Source organism: Schistocerca piceifrons, unplaced genomic scaffold (genome assembly GCF_021461385.2).
Source record: "Schistocerca piceifrons isolate TAMUIC-IGC-003096 unplaced genomic scaffold, iqSchPice1.1 HiC_scaffold_885, whole genome shotgun sequence".
Lineage (NCBI taxonomy): Eukaryota > Metazoa > Arthropoda > Insecta > Orthoptera > Acrididae > Schistocerca > Schistocerca piceifrons.
Window position 1 is genome coordinate 361,977 of NW_025729152.1, and position 19,270 is coordinate 381,246.

Consider the following 19,270-nt stretch of genomic DNA (forward strand, 5'->3'; position numbering starts at 1 on the left):
GATGTAATTAATTCCATACCAAATGAATCTACTATGCTATCTCCGACTGTTATACTGAAAAATGTTGAACCACCTAACAAAATTAAAGAATTAGTAACCTTTCCTACATCTCGTCGACTACGACACCATGAAATAATTGACATTGCGCTGAACAACATCAAAGGTGCCGCAGAGCGCCGGAGAAGACAGCAAAAACAGGTTTGTACACGCCGTGACTTTCACATTGGACAGAAGATATTAGTACGCACACATTATTTATCTAATAGAGGAAAAAGTAGATGTAGTAAATTTGAGCTTCTATATGCAGGTCCATATCGAATTCGCAGCATTCCTCCCCCCAATGTAGTACACGTCGAAACTCTGAGAACCCGAAAAACCAAAGGGAATCACCAAATCTCCAACATCAAACCCTTTATTGAATGAACATACTTTATGATTTATCACACTGTAATGCCATTTCCTGATTTTTTTATGACCACTTATGCAATTATATTCACATGAACACTTACTGATGATTATCGTATTTTTTTTTTTGGCATGTGCCCGGCAAGGTAAGGTTAGCAGGTCGCTTTTCTTGTCGTTACACATCAGACTGTGCACATTTTCCATTTTTCATGTATGTATGATTGTTTTCCTGTTTTGTTTGTATGCACTATGAAATATTAAGATGTAACAAACACCAGTTGATTTTGACATTTTGCCTTATGATATCTCGACATCGTGGCTATTTTACATTTTTTTTTTTTTTTTTTTTTTTTTTTTTTTTTGCTGCTACATTGTGATACTCTGTGTACATTTTTCATCTGAACACTGTCTATGTTTTTTGACATATTACGTTTTCTGTCATGCTATGCTGTATGCTCAATTATATCACTAGAAACCAGCTTTTATTTAATGGGTATATGATTTAAATGCAAGACATTAATCATTGTTCATCATTTTCAGAAAGAAATAACGTGTAAAAGAAATAAATTATAGGAATTTCACCTTCGCAATGAACGAAAGAAGATGCAATACCTCGTCACGAAGAGTAAATGGATCAGAATTAACAAGCATTACACATCGTATGATAGCAGTCTTAACTAATTTTTTCTTTCAGAATACGAGGCGATTGATGCAGGCTGTCAGACAGAACTACACATCTTAGTTTTAGTGATGAAATATGCTAGAAATAAGGAACTTTATACTATGAATAGTTGTAGTGATTTTGTTGCAGATGATAATGAATGCTGATGAATAGTGATACAGAATATGCTAATATGTATAATGAAGTTTTTCTTTACAAGTGATGATAATAATGGAGTTATGATGATATGGATAATGAAGTTTTTCTTTGCAGGTGATGATAGTAATGATAATGAAGTTTTTATTTGCAGATGAGGATAATGTTGAAGTTTATGTATTTATGCTATGTAGTTATTTAAGTATTTATTGCAGTTCATCTCGACAGTATGTCTTATGTCGCATGGTATGATGACTGAAGGTTTTGGAAAGGACAGCTAGAGAACATATATATTTAATACACATTTCATTACCTGTTAATTCGAAGTTCACTACTTTTCAGCATAATAAGCGTTTCTTCTTTCAGCTTAATAATCCATTTTGTATTTTTTGCAGGAGAAATTATTCACGAAATTAATATGCTATAAGCAGTAGGTCATTAAACCTGTGTCATTCATGAATGTGATCCACATATACTCTATGTGTTTCATAACTTTGTTACAGCTGACTCATGACGAATGACGTTACACATCTTCATTTGCAGCAATAAGTCAAAAGCAAATATTGTTATGCCCCAGCAATTAATTATCGATCCCAACGCAATGCATTGCTAGCACAAAAAAAAAATGTATTACCAGTCCCAAATAATAATACCAATTTAAAAGAGTTATTAGTAATACTGAATGATGTTTTCCAACCACAGACTTGAGTAATAGTTACAGACTGTTACATTTTAATTATGTCTTATGTCACTTAAATGATGAGTTCTGAGTAATAGTGAATGATATTTTGTAATAATACATGCATGCTCTACACTCTTTAACTCCTGTTTTGATTGATGACTTCTGATGATTTGTAACTGGCCAATGAGTGCCAATAATTATTTTTAAATATGTCATATGTCACTTGAATGATGAGTTCTGAGTAATAGTGAATGATATTTTGTAATAATGCATGCATGCTCTACATTCTTTAACTCCTGTTTTGACTGATGATTTCTGATGTTTTGTAACTGATCAATGAGTGCCAATAATTATTTTTAAATATGTCATATGTCACTTGAATGATGAAAAATGTTTTTTAATATTCAATACTTGCTAGCCAATGAATGCCACTGTTTCTTATATTTTAAATTTATATTATGTCACTTACATGCTATATATATGATTACCAGTAGCTAGATGCTACACTCATTAGCTCCTGTTTTGAATGATGACTTCTGATGATTTGTAACTGGCCATTGAGTGCCAATAATTATTTTTAAATATGTCATATGTCACTTGAATGATGAAAAATGTTTTGTAATATTCAATACTTGCTGACCAATGAATGCCATTGTTTCTTATATTTTAAATTTATATTATGTCACTTTCATGCTATATATACAAATACCAGTAGCTTGATGCTACACTCATTAGCTCCTGTTTTGACTGATGACTTCTGATGATTTGTAACTGACCAATGAGTGCCAATGTTCTCTGTAAACAGATAACTTATGAACATTATTCTGTAATACTTCATACATGGTACAGAAATGTTCAATAACTGGGCGATGAGTGCCACGAATTACTCAAATTAGTTGTTAGACTAGTGTAATTCTCAATGAAGACTAGCATGTGACTTAATGTCCTTCACCTTCTGACCTAATTACCAGAAATTACTGCAATATCCGTTTGTCCTGTCTATCCTCATGCTCATGGAGCACTATATTTGGTTTTTGCACTAATTATACGTTGGTGTACCTTACAAGAACGTGGTGTTGACACGACACGCTGTCCACCACCTTGAGCGATGGAGATGTTATTATGGTCACACTGTTTGGTGTACCTAATGTACTACCAAAATGATAGCATGGAATATTAATACGACATTTCAGTGTCTTGGCTACACTGATTAATACTTCAGGGAAAAGAACTTCAGATTGTCTCGCTTGGTGTTGTGCTTCTGTAGAAAGATATGGACTTTCAGTGCAGCTGCGTGCAACCTAATGTGCTACAACCATGATGCAATCCTTCCCTTTCCTATCCTAGTTCTTGTAAAATAGTAAAAAAAAACTACAGTGCGTGTGCACTTTATGTCATTTGTTAATATGATTTGTACTCATTGCCTACACATTTTGTGATTTTCTGATATGTTCTGTACTACAGTGCGTGTGCACTTTATGTCATTTGTTAATATGATTCGTACTCATTGCGTATACATTTTGTGATTTCCTGATATATTCTGTACTACAGTGCGTGTGCACTTTTGTCATTTGTTAATATGTTTTGTACTCATTGCGTATACATTTTGTGATTTCCTAATATGTTCTGTACTACAGTGCGTGTGCACTTTATGTCATTTGTTAATATGTTTTGTACTCATTGCGTATACATTTTGTCATTGCTTGATATGTTCTGTACTCAGTGCATGTGCACTATATTTTATTTCATGTTCTGCACTTATATATATGAATATATTCTGTGATTGTAAACTTAGTTAATTAGGAAAAATTTGTTGCTCATGGCACGTCCAATTGACTCAGCATCGCTGCTAATTTTTGCCCCCCCCCCCCCCCCCAGTGGAGGGTTATGTAAGTGGAATGCAATGTATGCGCTGCGTGCAGTAGGCAAGGCAGAGGAGAGTCTCTGACCAGAGAGCAGTATGTAGTTAGTTGTTGCTTGTCGCTAGTCTTCAGTAGTCTGCAGTAATCGGCGGTAGTCTGCGCGTGTCTGCGCCTGTGTGCAGTCTGCTCTGGTCGGGACTCTGGAGGATGAGTTTTATTGTAGAAGGTAAAGAAGCAGCCTTGCGCATAACTAGTGATGTATGTTAACTGTCATTCAATTTCTTTTAAAACAAATGCCCCAATAATAATTTTTATAATATAAAGTAATTTTTTTTAAAGAAAAAGCATTCATTTCAATTTAAAGATTTTATCCAATGAATAATTAATTCCTTTCACGAGTCATAAAGCATAGGCCAGCATTGCACGGAGCTGTGCGGAAATTTTTTTAGATGAGAGCAGATATATTCGCAGTTTTTATTGAGGTAAGAATTTTTGCTTTTTTTATTCAGAGTACAGGGCCGTGGCGCAGCACTGCTGTCGTTATAAAATTTACCAGGTTACTGAATTTTTTTTATTATTTTTGGGTTTAGGAGTTTTTCTGTTTCGAACTTAACATTAAATGAGAAAAGAATTTTGTGGGTACATTAAATGTGAATGCATTTCTGCACAGAGAATATAAATGGGAACCAATTTTGTTCAGAGGTTACAATATTTAAAATTCATTTAATTATTATTTCCGTGGGAGGTTACACTTGGTTCATTTAATTAAAATATTTTTGTGGGGAGGTTATACTTGGTTCATGGTTCATTTAATTTTAATATTTCTGTGGGAAGGTTTCAACCTCCTATCAGAGAGGTCACAGTTCGTAGCAATAGACAGAAATTCATCGAGTAAAACAGAAGCGATTTCTCACGTTACCCAAGGTAGTGTTTAGGCCCTGTTCCTTATCTTTATAAACGATTTGGGAGATAATCAGAACAGCGGTCTTAGGTTGTTTGCAGATGACGCTGTCGTTTATCGACTAGTAAAGCCTTCAAAAGATCAAAACAAATTGCAAAACGATTTAGAAAATATATCTGTATAGTGCGAAAATTCGCAATTGACCCTAAATAACGAAAAGTGTGATAGTGATGTTATCCACATGAGTGCTAACAGGAATCCGTTAAACCTCGGTTACACGATAAATCAATCAAATTTAAAGGCTGTAAATTCAAATAAATACCTAGGAATTACAATTACAAACAACTTAATTTGGAAGGAAGACACATAAAATGTTGTGGGGAAGACTAACCAAACACTGTGTTTTATTGGCAGGACACTTGGGAAATGTAACAGATCAAATAAGGAGACTGCTTATACTACGCTTGTCCGTCCTTCTTTAGAATACTGCTGCCTGGTATGGGATCCTTACCAGATAGGATTGATGGAGTACATCGAAAAAGCTCAAAGAAGGGCAGCACGTTTTGTATTATCTCGAAATAGGGGAGATATTGTTACTAAAATGATACAGGATTTTAGATGGACATCATAAAAAAGAAGGCATTTCTCGTTGCGTAGGAATCTCCTCATGAAATTCCAATCACCAACTTTCTCCTCCCAATGTGAAAATATTTTGTTGACGCCGACCTACATAGGGAGAAACGATCACCCTGGTAAAATGAGGGAAATCAAAGCTCGTACGGAAAGATATAGATGTTCGTTCTTTCCGTGCGCTATACGAGAATGGAATAACAGACAATTTTGAAAGTGGTTCGATGAACCCACTGCCAGGCACTTAAATGTGATTTGCAGAGTGTCCATATAGATGTAGACATAGAGCTGTAGATGGTCACCACGTAGTCTTCCGATAGCAAGGTCATGACCAGAGCTAGGAATTTTTTGGTGCCACATTTATGTTAAAAAGGTGCAGAAAAGGTGCTATAATTTAAGCGAAAAAGATACTATGTTTGTATGTTAATATTCGTACAGACATCATCAAAACCAGTTTTACATAATATACGACACAAAATTCTCTCATGTTATCATGTATTAAAAATCTGCGTAAAACAATTATCAAAACACAATATTATTACAATCACATGTCCATTATTCTGTTAAAAAAATTAACATTTCATGTTATTTCTGGTGATGCTGTATCTCTGATCAGTAAGTAGATAAATACTTGTACGTAAAATTTGATTACGCATTTATTCATCGTATGTCATGTACTGAACGTAGCGTATGTTTGGGAATAGAAGCCTACGTTTTGGGTCTGAGTTAGACTCAATATGCCAAATGCGTTATAATTTCTTGTTGTTTTGTATTCCATCTCCACGAAGATGAATGATACAGACAGTTAGGGTAACTTACCATTTCATTCCTTATTTTCCTCTAGTTCACGAATACCACTATATGTTGCCATTCAAAGCACGAAGCAGCAGACCACTGCCCTCAGGGCCAGTTTCATACTTTGCTTCTCTGTTCCACAGACGCGAGAACAAAACGCGTTATAATACACAAGTGATTAAACACTATTATATGTCGATAACACGACATACACTACTGGCCATTAAAATTGCTACACCAAGAAGAAATGCAGATAATAAACGGGTATTCATTCGACAAATATATTATTCTAGAATTAACATGTGATTACATTTTCACGCAATTTGGGTGCATAGATCCTGAGAAATCAGTACCCAGAACAACCACGTCTGGCCGTAATAACGGCCTTGATACGCCTGGGCATTGAGTCAAACAGAGCTTGGATGGCGTGTACAGGTACAGCTGCCCATGCAGCTTCAACACGATACCACAGTTACCACAATTCATCAAGAGTAGTGACTGGCGTATTGTGACGAGCCAGTTGCTCGGCCACCATTGACCAGACCTTTTCAATTGGTGAGAGATTTGGAGAATGTGCTAGCCAGGACAGCAGTCGAAAATTTTCTGTATCGAGAAAGGCCCATACAGGAGATGCAACATGCGGTCGTGCATTATCTTGCTGAAATTTAGGGTTTCGCATGGATCGAATGAAGGGTAGAGCCACGGGTCGGAACACATCTGAAATGTAATGTCCACTGTTCAAAGTGCCGTCAATGCGAACAAGAGGTGACCGAGACTTGTAACCAATGGCACCCCATACCATCACGCCGGGTGATACGCCAGTATGGCGATGACGAATACACGCTTCCAATGTGCGTTCACAGCGATGTAGACAAACACGGATGCGACCATCATGATGCTGTAAACAGAACCTGTATTCATCCGAAAAAACGACATTTTGCCATTCGTGCACCCAGGTTCGTCGTTGAGTACACCATCGGAGGCGCTCCTGTCTGTGATGCAGAGTCAAGGGTAACCGCAGCCATGGTCTCCGAGCTGATAGTCCATGCTGCTGCAAACGTCGTCGAACTGTTCGTGCAGATGGTTGTTGTCTTGCAAACGTTCCCATCTGTTGATTCAGGGATCGAAACGTGGCTGCACGATCCGTTACAGTCATGCGGATAAGATGCCTGTCATCTCGAATGCTAGTGATACGAGGCAGTCGGGATCCAGCACGGCGTTCCGTATTACCCTCCTGAACGCACCGATTCCATATTCTGCTAACAGACATTGGATGTCGACCAACGCCAGCAGCAATGTCGCGATACGATAAACCGCAATCGCGATAGGCTACAATCCGACCTTTATCGAAGTCGGAAACGTGATGGTACGCATTTCTCCTCCTTGCACGAGGCATCACAACAACGTTTCACCCGGCAACGCCGGTCAACTGCTGTTTGTGTATGAGAAATTGGTTGGAAACTTTCCTCATGTGAGCAACCTTGCGTGAATACTCTGAAAAGCCAATCATTTGCATATCACAGCATCTTCTTCCTGTCGGTTAAATTTCGCGTCTGTAGCACGCCATCTTCGTGGTAAGTCTGGTACGCATTTCTTTACCTATCTGTGAATGCAGCAATACGTTATCCTATGCCTATGTCCCTTCTTCGACTCCCTTGCTTGGTTTAATCAGCTAAAATTCGATCTACATCGTGACACTGACATTCTGGCAACCCTTTATTTGCAGCGTACGCTAAATCATGCTCTTTACAGGCCTCGTCAAGTCGATTAATGCCCTTGTCAACATCACCCAGACACTTTTTCAGTTCATTGAATTTCCTTAAATCAACAAATTATGCTTTTGCTGAAGCTTCCTGGCAGATTAAAACTATATGCCGGACCGAGACTCGAACTCGGGACCTTTGCCTCTCGTTGGCAAGTGCTCTACCAGTCTGGAAGATAGGAGACGAGGTACTGGCAAAGTTGAAGCTGTGAGGACGGGTTGTGGGTTGTGCTTGGGTAGCTCAGTTGGTAGAGCACTTGCCCGCGATAGGCAAAGGTCCCGAGTCGTGTCTCGGTCCAGTACACAGTTATAATCTGCCAGGAAGTTTCATATCAACGCACACTCCACTGCAGAGTGAAAATTTCATTCTGGAAACATGCTCCAGGCTGTGGCTAAGCCATGTCTCCGCGATATCCTTTCCTCCAGGAGTGCTAGTTCTGCAAGGTTCGCAGAAGAGCTTCTGTGAAGTTTGGAAGGAAGGAAACGAGGGACTGGCAGAATTGAAGCTGTGAGGATGGGTCGTGGGTCGTGCTTGGGTAGCTCAGTTGGTAGAGCACTTGCCCTCGAAAGGCAAAGGTCCCGAGTTCGAGTCTCGGTCCGGCACACAGTTTTAATCTGCCAGGAAGTTTCATATCAGCACACACTCAGCTGCAGAGTGAAAATCTCATTCTATGCCTGTGCTGTTTGGTGGTTCACTGTGAAATAGGAGGTGAAATGCCCTTTGCGTTGAGATTAGTGACTCATCTTTTCCGAAAGCACGAAAAAAGAAAACCTCATGCTGCTTGGAAATCATCTTATTCACTAATGATCGAACTTGTTATCTGTGGGAATGAGCACTCTATCGGTCGTTTACGTAATTATCAGTGCTCTACTGATTGAAATCAAACCTTTAGAGCCTCATCTTTCGAAGGTGTGTAGATTATTCATACTCAATTTATATTTAAATGAAAATTAGTTGAGTCACGTCCTTGTTTTTGAGTAATTCCGTATTTTTAGTTACATTTTATTGCTTTCTTGATTTGGGAAGAAAATGTGTGGGTACTTACGCCAAGATCAGCTGATGACGGCTCACGACGCCGACCATAGCCTTGTACGCGCTCGGGGCGGCACCGGTGGCGACATCCACAGTGCCAGTCGCCGCACGTGCGGGTACAGCGTGGCCCGGCCTGCCGGCTGGCGACCGGATGGCCGCCACGGCGTCGTTGAGCGCGTGCAGCTCGCCGGCGATGGCCAGCATCAGCACGACGAAGAAGACGTCCAGGTAGAGCGACGCCTCGACGGCGACGACCAGCGTGCACACCTGCAGCGCGTACACCAGCTCGTAGAGCGGCGACGCCGACGTGTCCAGCCCGGGCAGCCAGATGGGCAGCGGCAGGCTGCGCCCGGACGACGCCTCTCCGCCGTCCACGATCACAGGGTCCAGCGTCCACATCACCGTCGGCACCGACACCATCATCTGCACAGCGCGGAAGACCAGTCTCAGAAATGTCTGAAACATCCGAGGCCCAGCTACTGTGTTCAAAAAAACAATATGGGTTCGGTACGAAGAGTCTTATACCCGTATTAACCACCAAGCAAATACGACCCGCCTCTCACGTTAAGGGGTTCAAAAATGGTTCAAATGGCTCTGATGGCCATCTGAGGTCATCAGTCCCCTAGAACTTAGAACTACTTAAACCTAACTAAACTAAGGACACCACACACATCCATGCCCGAGGCAGCATTCGAACCTGCGACCGTAGTGGTCGCGCGGCTCCAGACTGTAGCGCCTAGAACCGCTCGGCCACCCCGGCCGGCTCACGTTAAGGGGGGGGTAGGACGTCAAATTGGCCGACTTGGAGCAGGAAAGGCATCACAGGATATTTTAATTTCCAGTGTCTATACTTTTACAAATAAATTTATAAAACTTTGTCAGCATCACCAGGAAGGATTCAGGATTCACACTCATAGCAGTGGAAGTTCGAAAGCATAGCAAAGTAATTTTTTTTTTCGTGTGAAATTTCATCATTTTTTTCACTTACTAAGTTAGAGAGATTCTTCGATGAATTTAGCGCAGCATACATACCATACTTACATGTGTATGAAACTCTAGAATTTATTTAATTTACGAAAAAACGAATGAGCTGCTATATTTTAAACTTCATGTTTAGAAAAAACACAAAATTCGTAGTTAATTACCTCAATTTTTACCACAGTTTTTAATAGATTTTGAATATTCTAGAGTTTCATACACCTTTAAGTATTGGTTTGTATGCTGCGCAAAATTCTTCTAAGAATTTCTCTTACTTATGAAGCAAAGTGAACCTGTAGTACGAAATGAAGCCATTCGTAAGTGAAAACATGTAAAAAAATTACTTCGTTATGTTTTCGAACATCCACTACTATGAGTGTGAATCCTGAATCCTTCCTGGTCATGCTGACAAAGTTTTATGAATTTATTTGTAAAAATATGGACAGTGGAAATTAAAATGTCCTGTGGTGCGTCTCCTGCTCCAAGTCGGCCCGTTTGACGTCCTACCTCCTGTAACTAGCAAACTGCCTAAAAATGTACGAGGGCTGTTCAAAAAGTAAGAAGACGTTTCAAATTGGACGGGCAACGTAGCATTCGATTATCAATCTTTTTTTTCGTTATGTTGGTACACATGTCCCAAACATATGTTCACAGTTTTAATTGCACAGCATCTTCGTTTCATTTTGACAGATAGAAAGGTTAGACGCGTTTCAGTGTGCTCGGCGATATTCGATTATTATAAAAAACGGAACAAAGATTTTGCTTCAATTTTATGTGAAAAATGAAAGTGCTCTAAAACACTTGAAATCTTGATAGTGGCATACGGCGAGTCTGCTCTAAGTAAAAAAAAAGTTTCCAAGATGGCCGAGAAGATCCCAATGACGAACCTCGCTCTGGACACCCCAGCACATCAACAACAGACGATAACGTCGAAGCTGTGAAGAAAATTGTTTTGGAAAATCGTCGAATTACCGTAAGAGAAATTGCTGAGGATGTTGGTATATCCATCGGCTCGTGTCATTTTTTTCGGATATTTTGGGCATGAGACGTGTGTCACCAAAGTTTCTTCCAAAACTTCTCAATTTTGATCACAAGAACCGTCGCACGAGCAACGCTCAGGAGCTCTTGACTGACGTCAGTGATGATCCTGATTTGCTCAAATGGGTCATAACTGGTGAAGAAACATCGGTTTACGGCTATGACGTCGTAACCAAAGCCCAGTCGTCCCAGTGGCACCATACCGGAGAGCCAAGTTCGATCAAATCTCAAAGTTTTGCTCACTGTTTTTTTTTCAATTAGCGTGGCGTGGTACATCATGAATTTTTGAGTCAAGGTCGAACGGTCAATACGGAGTATTATCTCGACGTTTGCGAGAAGCAATACGCAAAAAGTTCCGGAATTGTGGCTTTTGCATCACCACAATACACCTGCTCATTCATCGTTGCTTGTGAGAAATTTTTGGTCACAAACCACACGACAATCATGCCTCAGCCACCATGTTCACCGGATTTGTCCCCCTGCGACTTTTTCCTGTTCCCAAAACTAAAGAGAACTATGAAAGGACCAAGATTTTCAACGACTGAGGAAATAAAAATTGCATCGCTGGAAGTACTCAAGGCTGTACCAAAAGGTGCTCATGAGAAGTGCTTCGAGGATTGTAAGAAGCGTTGGCACAAGTGTGTTGTATTTGTGGGGGATTACTTTGACGGGGACAACATGAATATTGATCAATAAATAAACATTATTTTCATAAAAATACCTGTATAAAGTCACCTAACGTTTTAAACACACCCCGTACATAAAAGGAAAACTTGACAGCATGAACACCTTTTTCAGTATGAAGTTACACGCTCTCTGGCTTGTATGCAAGTACTCATTCGATTGGGAAGGGTATAAAAAGGCCATTTTATCCACTCCTGAGACAAGGTGATCCACAACTGTTGTAACTGTCCCCGATATCCTGGATAGTGGCACTGGGGCAGAATTGACGTCCCAGATGGTCCCACGCTTCTTCTGTCAAGGACAGATCTGCGCATCTTGGAGAACCTCACAATCACACGGACAATTTGTGCTTATTCAAGTTAAGCTTAAGACAGTAACATTAACAGTAAAGTGAAGATATTTTCTTTTCTTTTAAAAAAAGGAAACTGTATCATATAACTGATTTGCTTCTCAGTTATTAATATTTTCCACATAGGCACATCCATAGTGATCATAAAATAATAGTTATCTGTGTGTTATAAGAGCATAGGTACTTGTCATTAACCTAACAGGACTCTCTAGTTATTGAATCGACATAATCATTTCAGTGAAAGGAGTGGCTGCCAAGTTAGGTTTCTAAATTTCTCTTGAACTGTCACACAATTTGTGTTATGTAATTCTTTCCTTTCTTTCAAAAACGATTCTGTTCCATCAACGAACCAGCTACTGTTGATACTCAGATGATTTGCCTCCAGTAATTTCCTTCTCACCATTGGAGACTTCATTGGCATTGACAAGGGGACAGTCAGCAGTATTATTAAAAGGATGTGTATGTGAATGGACAACATTCACAAAAGACAGTTTTATTTCTATTCTCTTTTGTAATTAAATTAAAATAAAATAAACAAGTGAATGTGGAATATGAACAATGTAAGTAAAGATAGATTGCTACTTACCACGAAGAAGACACATTAAGTTGCAACAGGCACAAATAAAAGACGCTTACACAAAACTTTCGGCCACAGTGTTCATCAACAAAAGAGAAACAGAGAAACGCACACTATCCATACACGTCAGCAAGCACACCTCACGTAGACACGCCTGCCAACTCCAGCAGTTCGGGCCGGAATACAAACAAATGTATGTCGATTAGTAGATTTTTATTCTGAAATCATTTGTTTTTATGTCTCTTTACTAATCCTAATTTTTAGCTTTATGCCTTTTTTTAAACTGATGCAGTTCTTGTTTCCTTCTCTGGTCCTTGTCATGCTACTTTTGAAGCAGCGCTATCTGCAGCTCTGCTAATTCTGTCACATTTGAGAATAGGTATTTTTATTATGAAAAGAAACAATTTAAAGCTGGGATGGTTCTAGGAAAGAAGAAAGAACACAGTGAAGGTGTCACATCTCCAGTTACTTCCCCTTCCCTCCCAGATTACATATAGCAGATAGAGGGGATGGCATAAGCCAGAGTTGTGTGTAAAACAGTTACTGTTCCTCAAACATTTAGGGTGACATACAATAACAACAGCTTGCAGTTTGGGTATGTGCCATCGGTATATCTCTACCCCAGCAATACAAAAAACAGATTATGGTTATTCATTGGAAGTGTTAGCATCTTATTCCGTATACATGCCCCCAATATAAATAATAATCATCACGTCATAGAAATGGGATTTTTGTATGCCAAAGATTTGCGAAAGTTGGTGCACAGCTAATGTTCAATAATTCAGCGAAGGTATATTCTGCAGAAAACCCATTGCTGTTGTAATGAATTACCATTCCAAAAACGTAAATACAACAGTAGGCTAGCCCGTAACACATCTCGGAATTGTCAGTCAAATCAATATCCATACTGTCTGTGTTGTCACAGTTTGTCAGAGACACTGAAAAGACCAACTATTTCACAAAACACATCGAATTTCACCATACAGTTACAGTTAATGGGACATTATCTTGCCTAGAAATGTTGGAGCGGAATCTGACTGACTGTGGCGTCCTCCAGTTGACGAGTTTATCAACTCGTCTATTTCATTGCACACAACTTGGAACTGATATTCCACGTATGGCCCATCGCCAATCTGTAGCATCTAGCATCTGACATCTTTTCTGGGCATAATATTTACATATTTCTATCTTAAACAAAAAAATCATACTTTTGTTGGATCTGCTCTTTCGATCTACGTGAAGTTGTTTGGAACTGAAACTCGCGTATTTTGTCCCACGCTTTATTCGGCAATGTATGGTTCAAATGGCTCTGAGCACTATGGGACTTAACATCTGAGGTCATCAGTCCCCTAGAACTTAGAACTACTTAAACCTAACTAACCTAAGGACATCACGCACATCCATGCCCAAGTCAGGATTAAATGGTTCAAATGGCTCTGAGCACTATGGGACTTAACATCTGAGGTCATCAGTACCCTAGAACTTAGAACTACTTAAACCTAACTAACCTAAGGACATCACACACATCCATGCCCGAGGCAGGATTCGAGCCTGCGACCGTAGCGGTCGCGCGGTTCCAGACTGAAGCGCCTAGAACCGCTCGGCCACACCGGCCGGCTATTAGGCAATGTAGAAAGATCTTTGAACAAACAACAAATACCTGATTGTTTTAACTAATTTCAAGATTTATCGTCATGTTATACCAAATATCTTACACGCTTAGTTCAATGTTTTACATTTATCTTTTCATTGCATGAGACCACATAAGGTTTCGTGTTTTCTGCTACGCTCTTGAACTCATTTACAGTTTCGTCAGGCGATAAGTTCTGCGATGTGGGACGCATATCGCTCATGTTAAACACGGCTGTTTCTGCAGACAACGACTAAATAAAAATATGAAATGTCGTACGCAGAAACACCCAGAGTGCTCCTCAGCTGTTACCAACTTAACTGGACGGGAAAGCTACTCCTGGAATGACTAACCGGGGAATAAATTGCGCCGTACAGCGTGCACTCAAAGTTAACGCGTGGTTAACCTATTACTCGATTAGCTACCCCCGGGTACACAACGAAATTGTACAACTGGCCCCCAGTGGCGTACAGCTGGCAGCTCATAAGAATGCCTGCGAGTGGTGAAGTGTGGGAAGGGGAAATGGTCCTTGAAGTGTGGTGTGGGGAACGGTCCTTCCCCTCGGCCCCTTCCGCCCAGTAGCTGCCCGCTGTCCTCGTCATTTACCGTCCGAAAGTATCGCCTTACTGCTAGGCTTCATTGACAGCCTTGTTGTGCTTCGCCGTTCGCCGTTTATGGTTTCCGATTTTTTTTTTTTTTTTATGACCAGCACCAATGCCACAGGAGAAGATCGTAGCATTACGACCAACAGGCAATAAAAAACCATACAGTGTCCAGACAAGAAGTTATGGGATATGTAACGTTTGTTTTCCCTCTATTTATTGATCAATGAATGTGGCATTAGATGTACAGGAGTTGGACAGAACTATGGAAACACCAAAAAACTTAACACACTGACAAGCCAAATACGTTGTGGGCAAACCATCAGTGTTTTTTAACACTGATGGTTTGCCCACAACGTTGCAATCGTCTCGGGAAAATAAACTAGTAATAATAATAATAATAATAATAATAAATGAATTGAAAAAAATAACTGACATTGCTCGGAACCCCAGCACTACTGTGTACACTATCAGTGTATCAACGTTCCAGTCAGTAGCACTCTACCAAGGCCACAGTGAATGGTTATATATATATATATATATATATATATATATATATATATATATAGTTTAGCGGCCAACCAATCACTCGTATTCGCTCTAAAATTCTCAACTGAAAAGAGGAAACTTTCAATTAACTGCAGACAGGCATTTGCATAAAGTGTTAAATACAGTCACGAATTAATGTTTAACAAAAAAATGTATTTATTTCCCGTTTTTCTCACACTTACAAGTTTATGAATTGCCAATGCTGAATGTTATTACGGCTTGTGAGAACTGGAAAATCAGGCAGTATCCCGTGTACTCTAAAATCTCGCAACAATTCTCTGTCCCAATCGCTTAAAATTTAAATTCCTCAGTCTGAATTGACAAAATAACCAGTTTCAAAAACCACTCCCTAAGGTCGGCGGTGAAATTTCAGAGTTGGGAATGGTTCCCTGACGAAAAATCTTCAAAGTTCACTATTCAAAAACATTTTAAGTATTTGCTAGCGACACGCGAGTATATTTTGAAAGTCAATGTTTAGACACATGAGAAAATTTTCAGATTTTCGTGAAACCGCGAGTACAAATTTCACCACAACGACTAACTGCAAATACTGCCAGAACAAGACCATTTTCCTCCTAGTGCCCCCAAAATCAGACTGTCTGCGCCAAGATGGATACCAGATATTTATATGCTCGTATTGTAACTTCCTTTCTTCCGACACATATAAACACTATAAATATATCACTGTGCATATATATTGCACAGGAATTTGCATGCAAATTTTATCATCTTTTCGTTGCTACCTTCAGTTCATTACATTCATTAGTTTTCTCGTAAATTCTAATTCCATAATGCAAATTTTTTGTTGTTTTATTGTCGTTAATAGATGTAAGCAATTAACAGTAAGTGAACTCATACTTCCCGAACTATGTTTATTTTACAATTCTGCCGCTACTTTCATCATATTAATTAATCTTATGACTAAAAATACACTATTTTCCCACGCAAAAACACATCCCAGTCTCCATTTCAAAATTGGTTATGTACATAACAATTATGTTTCGCTTCTTTGATAAATCTCTGCGAGACCTATCCATAGACACGTTAATTTATTTATTGAATCGTATGGTGGGTTTATACAATATGCAGATGATGTAAGACAAGTGATATGATATAAGACAAGATTAAACCTTAAAGTCCGTGTTTTTCAAATAATTAATTAGCTGGGTGTGACAGTGAACAAGTCGTCGTGAATTCCAGGGAATGAATGAAGTGGACAGCGTTGGATTAGATGTTCAATTGTCTGCTTTTCTTGATTACATTCACACAGTGGAGAACTGATCCAGCCCCATTTGTACCTGAAGTAGCTACAACAACCATGTCCAGTCCTTAACCTGTTGAGGCGGCACCAGAGGTTCCTCGATAGGCCAAAACCTTTTGGCTTCTTTGTGGGATCAAGGCGATGGGCTCTTGTTCTCAGTGTTTTTGTTGACCATTCATGCTTCCAGATTTATAAAAATCGGTAATAGTGTCGTCACGTTATTAAATTTTGAAGTTTATATTGTTCACAAAGTATTTAACATAAAATAAGTTAGAGACTATACATCGTACAGAGGGCGCGTCTAAGCCCTTGCACTTGTCATAATTTTCTTCTTTTTTGTGGTATTGGCTTTCCAGTATCTTAATAGATGGACTTTTTTATTGAAATACCTTGTATTCAGCATTTTAGTTGGTCCCTCTGGCTAGTCATGACGGCCTCTTCTTCCATTCCCTGAAACCAACGGTCAGCGAGCACGGGAAATTCCGACCGCATGTTTTCAGCATCCCGGATGTCTGCTTGTAACCAACATTTTTCAAGCCTCCAGAACGACCCAATAGCAGAGGCTAAGAGCGCCGACATCTAGGGGTGGAACCCTGCAAGTCTTTGGGTCTTTTGGGTCCTGATCTTCTGATTTTTTAATGATTACTTCATTTGCTGTTTTCCACATGGCAGGAACCTTACCTTGCAGCTGTGCTTTTTTCAGTAAATCTGTTAGAAAGGGGGTAATACTGTAAAAGTATTTTTTAGTGTTTCTGAATGTATTTCATCTGGACTGGAAGTTTTCTTATTCTTTAACTGTTTTATTGCCAACACTATCTCTTCATGGGCTAATGTGACAGTAAATGGGGCCATTTGTGTAGGTGTCATCCATTTGTCTTTGTAAGTCTGTGCGATGTTGCTGGTCATTCACCTTTTCATCATCAGGGAGAAGCTTGTTTGGGAGGTACTCTGCTGAACATCTCCAGCTCCTTGTAGTAATGCCATCTGTGCCCCAAAGAATTGACTGTACTGTTGGCGCCTTTGCCTTACTTTTTAGAAGTTCCCCCTCCCCCCTCCCTCCAGGTATTGTTTTGTAGCTCAATTTTGACAAAATTGTTTCAGTGATCCTGTCTGGTCTTATTTAATTTATTTTTATATTTCTGCTTTGCATCACGGTATATTTCCAATATTATCTCCCTCTCTTGTGCTGTTTTTGCTTTTTGGTAATGGTTTATTTTGCCTCTAGCATCTTTTCTTAGCTTTTTTAACTCAGTGGATCAGGAGAATTTCTATTTTGGTGCATGGTCAGTCTTTGAGATAGCTAATAGTTGTGCTTTTTGAAGCAGGTCCATCAGAATGTGCGTTATATAGTCTATGCTAACATTAACTGTATGGAGGCAAAATTTTTCAACTACATCCCTTAATTTTTGCCAGTCAGCCTTGTTTAGAAGAAGTTGTCATTTTTGTTGATGTGAAGTTCGTGTATTTGTGTTTGTGTATGTATTTGTGTGGATGAGTATGGCATTGTGGTCACTGTGTGTGGCATTTTCTAGTGTTTTTCATTTGTTGACATATATTACGGACTTCACATTTGCCAGTGAGACATCAATATTGTTGGTTCCTTCTATGTTGTTCCAGCATGTAGGTGTTTCTCCTGCTTTGTTTAGAACAAAGAGGCTGCATTTATATACTGTGTCAACTACAATTTGTCCCCCATTGTCTATTTTGTCTGCGTGCCATAGAGTCAACCGTGCACTGATGTCACTAAGTATGAGTAGTCTTTTGTCCCTAGAAAACTATGCTGTATCTCTTATTTGGTCAGCAGAAGGCTCTATATCATATGAATACTGTGCATACGTGGATGCGATAATCCAAGAGTCTTGTCTTTGCATAATTTCAGCCGTGGCTACATGTTCAGAACAAAGTTGTGTTATTTTTGTGACTGTGTAATTTTTTTTGCTATTACAATTGCAGCCTTGGCATTTTGGGTCCCAGTAATTGTTAAGAGATATTTTTGAAGGCCTGGAAATCTCCTGCCATGCATGTATGGCTCTTGGAGACAGATTATATCTGCCTGTACTTCGTGCAGAAATCTATCTAGTTCCAGTCCAACCAGAGTGCTACAATTGTAATTTAGTTGTAAGACCTACACATCACAGGATATCTATCAATGGCATAGCACTTAGGTGCTGACTTTTTAAGGTCATAACATACACACCCATGTGCTCTGATGAAGTCCTCATAAACTTTATGTATGTTTAAACCTTCACCTCTTCATGCGCATGCTTGTCTAAGAATCTGCAGAGGTCAGTTGGCAAGTGCTCTATCCTAAGTATCTTCCTGTCAGTCTGCTCTGTTGTAGGGATAGATATTTTTTTCCCCTTCTACATGACAAGTGTGTAACCAGATGTAGAGCAGTCTGGAAAATTTCCCTAATTTCTAACCTACTTACATGTAAGCTACACTCAAGATTATCATAATCAATTACATTATTATTGTGTTGTTTGGGTTTCCTGTGTGTGTGTCCTGTGAAGGATCCTGACATTTGTCTTCCTCTATTGTTTTTGTGTACACTAGGAATTGCTTGTGGATGAAGTATTTTTAACTTACGGTAACATATTGGAAAATGTATTAATTAATCCACCTTACTATTACTGTAACTGGAAGAGAGCTGTTATATCAACAAAATCTGAACCTGAATGGGCCAGAATTGTATCGATTGAATGTCAGTGGCCA

The 19,270-nt window shown here is 39.4% G+C and overlaps 1 non-coding gene across 1 annotated transcript; it reads left to right on the forward strand.

The window, feature by feature from the left end:
• The first annotated feature begins 8,383 nt into the window (after positions 1-8,383).
• On the forward strand, positions 8,384-8,458 carry Trnas-cga. Its single transcript has one exon. It is a non-coding gene; the product is annotated as a tRNA-Ser (tRNA).
• The last annotated feature ends 10,812 nt before the right edge of the window (positions 8,459-19,270 follow it).